Consider the following 7,604-nt stretch of genomic DNA (forward strand, 5'->3'; position numbering starts at 1 on the left):
CAGCTTTGTTTCTTCTCAAACTTGATTTAGCTACTCTAGCTTCTTTGCATTTCCATCTGAATTTTAGAATCAGTTTTTTAATTTCTAAAAAAAATCTAGCTAGAATTTTGATTGGCATTTTGTTGACCAATTTGTCTCCTCAACTCAAGGAGATTGTGGGACTCCTCTCAGGCTCCCCTTCTGTGCATTGTTGCCTGGAAACTCTCTCAAGGCAGTAACCCCAGGGAATTGTAGGGCTCACCTTGTTTGTTACAGTCTCTCAGGAATTACTGTCCTTTCTTTCCCACTGTCCAGTATCTTGAAAACCATTGATTCATACATTTCGTCCATGTTTTGGATTTTGAAGAACAGAAATTGTAACTTCAGGGAGTTGTCATTCTGGAGCACTTTCTAATCCTCTAAACCATTATTTTGTATACAACAAGCTCAAACATATTAAATTGCTTTTTAAAACAAGTTTCTATAATGTTCAAATGTATCCATTCTATAATATAAAACAAGTTGAACAATTATACTATGAAATTAATTATTTAATTAGACTTTGGTTACAACTCAGATAATTTGTTTTTAAACAGCATTCTTAAGCGTTGGCAAATAAAGTTTGCATATGAAGAATTAAATTATACCTTTCTTCCTTCTTCAATACTTTACATTTACACAACCCAGCGAATTTAAATTTGGGAAATTTGACTGGGGAAAAGAATCTGCTAAAAATTATAAGTAGAAACAGCATTAGGAATTATTAATGTCACTTAGCTGTGCTGTTCACAGAACCCTAAGTGGGCAGCCACTTCCTGTCAGGTGGACTAGTCGCACCGTGGTGTGTATGAAATTCATCTGGAGCCCAAAGTTGGCTGTCCTAATTTTTAAAAGGTCCCAGTCAGGGGCACCTGGGTGGCTCAGTCGGTTAAGTGTTCAACTCTTGATTTCAGCTCAGGTCATGATCTCAAGGTCCTGCAATCAAGCCCCGCATTGCGGACATCTCTCTCCCCACTCCAGGCCTGGCTCAAGTGACAGAAGCTCCACCATAAAACCTTCCTGATCCACATAACTAGATGTGCTCTCTCCTTTCTCAAAATAGCAAGGCACTTTTTGTGTCCTTTGTGAGCCTGACCAGCCATTAGATCTTCAGCAAGGCGAGGACAAGGACCAGGTATTCGTCACTTTTGTATGGTCTGTCTAGCCGTATGCACTCAATTAACATGTGTTCAACTAAATCAAACAACTCAAGGGGCACCTGGGTGGCTCAGATGGTTAAGCGTCTGCCTTCAGCTCAGGTCGTGATCCCAGGGTCCTGGGATCGAGCCCCACATCGGGCTCCTGGCTCAGCGAGGAGCCTGCTTCTCCCTCTCCCTCTGCCTCTCTCCCTGCTCATGCTTTCTCTCTCTCTCTGTATCTCTGTGTCTCAAATGAATAAATAAAATCTTTAAAAAATCAATCAATCAATCAATCAAACAACTCAAGAAACACAAAAGCACTTCACAGCTCCTACAGTTCCTAAAAGAAAATTAAGGGTCATTTCTACCCTCGGAGATGATGTGGGAGCGAGCAGAGGGAAGGAGGGGGGCAAGCAGGGCAGGAAATGGAGCCACCCTGCAGCTCAGGGGCTAGGCCAGAGGCAGTAAGCTCGAGGCAATGCCAAGACCAGCCCTTGACTTCAAATTCCTAGTACTCTCTTTCTCCCCTAAAAACAACACAGACACGTGGACGTTCCATTTTATTTTTTACTACCGCCTGCATTGAATGGAATATGGACCATATACTAGACTTAATCACTGTGGCATTTCTAGGACCCAGTTGTTGTTTTATTCTTTTTGAAATTTTAATTCATATTCCATTTCCAGGCTTCAGTTTGTAGTCTCTTGGTTTAGTAATAAAGTAACTCCTGCCGTCCCCCAGTGTGGAACTTAAAACGATCTAGAGAGGTGACAGAGGACCGTTCCTGACAACCTAGTGACAGTGAGCACTGCTCTTGGAGGACACCTAGCCCTTGAGCTTGCTGCTAACAGATTGGAAAATTTTAAAATGAGATGATTTTTATTGCTTTAGGGACCAGTCCTACTGCATGTACATCTAGTGGTAGCACATATACTGTGTTTATAACATTGTAAAAGTTGTCTTTTAAATGCAAAAAAATCTCTGCTTTATATTCATATCAAACTTTTGCTTTTTCAAAGTGCTAGCACCAGATGTAACATTTCAGTGCAAACTTATTACTTGCTGAGATTGGGAAGGACATGGTGCCATCTTAACTTGCCTGTGAGGGAACTGGAACGAGGTTAGATTTGCTGGAGGTCACATACCTAGCTCGTGAGAGAGTGGAGCCTGGACCCAGGTGCCCTGACTCCCAGCCCTGGCATGTGCAGTGAGGGAGGAAATCATATTCAGATCCATACAATCAGCCTTAAACCATTTTAGATTTAATGTACTTAGGAACTCTTTCTTTTTCCTTTGTTTTTATTTACCTAAAAAGTGCCTATAGCAGTCTCCTTTATTTGTAAAAACAAAGACTTCTGGAAGTTCGTGTAATTGTTAACTTAGCCAACGACACACAAGTATCTCCCACAGTGGGGGAAATGGTTCATTGGAAAGGAAAACAGTAATTAAGATGGGCTTTGGATAGGATTTGGATGTCCATAGAATATAAATTCATGGAAATGTCCTGGAAAAGTGACTTACTCTATTTAGGGAACAATTTGCATACATCTGGTTGTGGTAATTTCTCTACAAGATGCTGCTCACAGTCACACTTTGTTTCCGGTTTAATTTCAGTGTAATTATGTGAATCATCACTGTTCCATAACTATAATTTACATTTCAGAACAGACTTGGTGGAGATTATGATCTATCTCACAGTTGCAAATCTCCCCTCCCCAAATCTAGACTGTTCCAATGTGGCTCACTGAGTTGGCTGAGAAGCTTGGGGGTGAGGGGAAGTTTATTTGGATTTTCCCAAACTCAGCCATGTATTATGAACACCCGGTATCTTTACAAAGAGGATAACTTGCTGGGGGCGCAGACGCAAAAGCTGCCCATCTCCTTCTGACCTCCCACCTTGTCTCAGACCGGAAAAGCTCTCCAAGCAGGGACCCTCTTCAAGATGCACAGGGCCCACGAAGCATGCTCTTCCGAACCACAGTTAGCTAGACTCCCAACTTAAGTTTCTTGTCCAAGGGAGGAGCCATTGAACTGAGTTGGGTCTCAAAAGCAGCATCCAACCAAGCAGACTGTGCACTGTGCCTGCCAGGCTCTGACTCAGCCTCCACCCTTGAACAACACTGTAGCAGATGTGGGGCCGAGCTGCTCACTGTCCATCACCCCCAGGCATTTCTCACAAGTGAGTGCGATCTCTCACTGGTGCCCCTGTCCTGAAAGCCCATTCATCAGAGGAGGGGCCTCCTCCTTCTCTTCTTACATCAGCGTCATTGAGGTATACATTACATACAACCAAATGCATTCATTTTAAGTGTCAAGTGTGATGCATCGGGACGAATTCATACACCAGTTTAAGCCCTACCACATTCGAGATATAAAATAGGTGCATCTCTCCAGAAAGTTCCCTTGGGTCCCTTCCCACTCCATCTCTGGCCCGCACCCCAGTCTCAGGCAACCGCAACCACTTTCTGGTGCTATAGGTTAATTGTTTTTGCGCATATCACATAAATGGAATCATTCCTTCTCTGAGCACATTTTTGAGATCCATCCATGTTATTTGGTGTATCAGTAGTTCATCCCATTGTGTGGCTGTGTAATACTGCATAACCCGAATGTCATAAATCGTTTATCAGTTCACCTATTCGGGATTGTTTGCAGTTTGGGGCTATTATGAATGAAGCTGATGTGAACATTCATATACTAGTCTTTCAAGGACATGTTTTTATTTGGAAGGAGGAGGCAAAAACCTAGGCATGAAGTTGTCACATGTTCGATTTATGAAAAACCGCCACACTGCTTTTCCAAGGGCAGCGCCATTTTGCATTCTCCTCAGAAATAAATGAGAGTTCCAGTTGTTGCACATCCTCACCAACACTTGGCACAGTCAGCCTGTCTTTAATTTTAGCCATTCTAACGGAAGTGTGGTGGCATTGCATTGTGGTTTTAATTTGCACTTCGCTGACTAATGACTGAGCATCTTTTCATGGGCTCATTGGGTATCTTTCTTCCTTGACTCGCTCTGACTAGCGGATGGCACTAAACTCAATAATCCTACAGCCAAAAACATCCTTCTCACCTGCTGGTAGGTTTCACTTTTTCCCTCTTGCCTTAACACTGACAGCACATAAGGAAGCTGACAGGAGCTCTGATTTGCCTCCCATCCCGGGACGAGGTCATAAAAACAGACCTTCAGAAACCCCACGGAAATAAAGGTGAGCAGCTAGATTGAGCCTGTGACATTGGAACAAAGTTGGGAGAAGGAAGATGAATCCTATGTCCCTCTTCCCCCCTTTGCTCCGCTATACTTATGGGAACCCCCACTGATACAATCCCGACAACCAGTCATGAGTTTTCTGACCTCTTGCAACACAGTCCACGCTTCTGATTTCGTTATTCAATTCTGTATTTTTTTAAAGATTTTATTTATTTATTTGAGAGAGAGCAAAAGCGAGAGAGAACACAGAGGGAGAAGGAGAAGCAGACTCACCGCTGAGCAGAGAGCTTGATGCGGGGCTCGATCCCAGGACCCAGCTCAGGTCATGAGCTGAAGGCAGATGCTTAACCGACTGAGCCACGCAGGTGCCCCACAATTCTGAATTTCTTTGAATTGTTATTGAATCCATATGCACATGTAGTCACTCCTTAAATAGATTGAAAGGCACTCCATTTTATCTTGCTTTTGTGTTCCCATGGTGCTCAATGAGTACTTTTAAAGTTGAATTAAATTTGCAATTTTCAACATATATGTTTATTTTATATATATATATATATATATATATACACACATATATAAACATGTATGTATATGTATATATTTAGAGAGAGAGAGGAAAAGGGAAGGAGAGAGAGAAAAGAAGGGAGAGAGGGAGGGGCGCCTGGGTGGCTCAGTTGGTTAAGCGACTGCCTTCGGCTCAGGTCATGATCCTGGAGTCCCTGGATCGAGTCCCGCATCGGGCTCCCTGCTCGGCAGGGAGTCTGCTTCGCCCTCTGACCCTATCCCCTCTCATGTGCTCTCTCTCTCTCATTCTCTCTCTCTCAAATAAATAAATAAAATCTTTAAAAAAAAAAAAAAAAAAAGAAGGGAGAGAGGGAGGGAGGGAGGAACATGGAGGGAAGGAAGGAGACTGAGATTGAACTTACTCTAGATTATAGAGTATTCATTCTATGTGGACCCAAACTTTTCATCTCCAGGACTTGACAAGATTCCTCCCCCAACTCCCTACTCTTGTTGACAATGTAAAACAAACCACAGTTAGCCTGGGAATTATCTTTATGGAATAAATCAGCATATTGTTTTGAGTTTTTGCACTGCATGTATTAATTTAAAAAGAACACGTCTTGGTTCAGTAAAAATTTGCAGAAAGCCAGACATCCTATAAAAAGAATTTGTTGTTTCAGATGTTTATCCCTCTAGCCATCTTTTTCTTTTTTATGACTACAAAGAACACTTGTGTTTCTTTATTTGTCAGAATCATCTATTCAAGAAGACTTCTGGCAGTGGCCCCGACAGGAAGTCTCACTGTGCTGAAGCAATGAGTCTTTATGAGGTCTGGTTCCTTCCCATCCTTTGAGTGGTCTGCCCATAGATATGTCACCACCTTGCCTCTGCCAGAAAGAGCGTCTTTCAACCAGGACACTCTGTTTGTCCAAGGCATGCTTCAGAGTAGCAGGACCCAGGCTACACAGGCCCACCCTCCATCCCTCCTCTGTCATATTATGGTGCCTCCACGATGGGGGGTGTGGCTGGGGAAACCCAGCATGTCGCTGCTTCCCTGAAACCATCTGATGTAGAGGAAGACATTCAGAGGGCCATAGAAATCAGACTTTTTCAGAGGTGAGCTAAGACCTTCCAATGATTGATGCTTAGTTAGCCAATCTTCCATCAACTAATAAGATAACCAGTATCCATAACGATGAACCTAAAGCATTCAAGATCCTCAAGTGCCTTCTGCATTTAAAAAAAAAAAAAAAAAGCTAAATTCTATGTGGTAAATGTTAATATTTTAATATAAGTAATTTTACTGCAATCTTGTAAGCCCATTGGTGTCCAAACTTTTTTGATTGCATGCTTGATTCAATCAGTTTTTAAAAGTTGGCATCCCCCAACATATTTACATTCATTTATTTATAAATTACAAATATTAAAACTCTATTAAAATATTCAGGATAAAACATACACACATATAGAACTTTTCAAAGTATAGGATAGCCTCCTTTCTTGATTAAAAAAGAAATTCTTAAAAAAAAAGAAATAAAAAGATACTTTCTTAAAATGATAAAAGATATTTATTTGAGTCTATCATGCTACTAATTTAGAATTTAGAAACATTTGTACTGAAGTCAGGGATAAGACAGGATGATATCATTACTATTATTTAATATTATTCTGGAGGCACTAGCTCTAATTTTTGAAGATTTTATTTATTGGGGCTCCTGAGTGGCTCAGTCAGTTAAGCAGCTGCCTTTGGCTTGGGTCATGATCCCAGGGTCCTGGGATGGAGCCCCATACTGGGCTCCCTGCTCAGCAGGGGGCCTGCTTCTCCCTCTGTCCCTCCCTCCCCCAGCTTGGTCTCTCTCTCTCTCTCTGTCCCTCACTCTCTCTCAAATTAATTAATTAATTAATTAATTAATTTAGAGAACATGAGCAGGGGATGGGCAGAGAGACAGAGAATCTCAAGCAGACTCCAGGCTGAGTACAGAGCCCCATGTGGGGCTTGATCTCACCACCCCAAGATCATGACCTGAGCAGAAATCAAGAGTTGGACACTTAGCCAACTGAGCCACCCAGGCGCCCTGGTACTAGCTCTAATTTAAAAAGGCAAGTAAATTACAGAGTCCATTTGGAAGTAATATATTAACAGAGTATAATAAATATCTTATTTATGTAGGTAAATCAAACTATATACACAAAAACCTGAGAGAAATAGCTGCAAAACTATTTTCAAACATAAGAGTTTACTAAGACAGTGCGGTGTGTAGAGATCAAGAGCCAGGTCGGAGATGTAATGGAAGGTGAGGCGTTATCTACCACAACCACAAGACCGAGTCAAATCTCTAGGAGTAAACGTAAGAACCGTGCCTGATACACAGCAGAAATCTAAGGGCCTCAAGGGGGTGAACAAGTAGAAAGACCTACTATATTTTGACTAAGAAGACAGCATCCTGAAGTTCCCAAAGCTTCCTCAGCTAATCTACATATTTAGCATAATTCCCATTAAAATGCCAACAAGATTCTTTTTGTGTCCTAAGATTCAAATAGAAAAACAACAGCAAGAATAATTGTGGAGACTCTGAAAAGTCAAGGAAGGAAGGGCAAGCATACCAACCCGATAAGAAAAAATGTAGTATGAAGCTCTAAGAATTAAAGCAGTATTGTATGGAGCACTGGGTGTTATGCACAATGAATCATGGAACACTACATCCAAAACTAATGATGTAATGTATGGGGA

The sequence above is a fragment of the Phoca vitulina genome, unplaced genomic scaffold (assembly GCF_004348235.1).
Source record: "Phoca vitulina isolate PV1807 unplaced genomic scaffold, GSC_HSeal_1.0 scaffold12, whole genome shotgun sequence".
Lineage (NCBI taxonomy): Eukaryota > Metazoa > Chordata > Mammalia > Carnivora > Phocidae > Phoca > Phoca vitulina.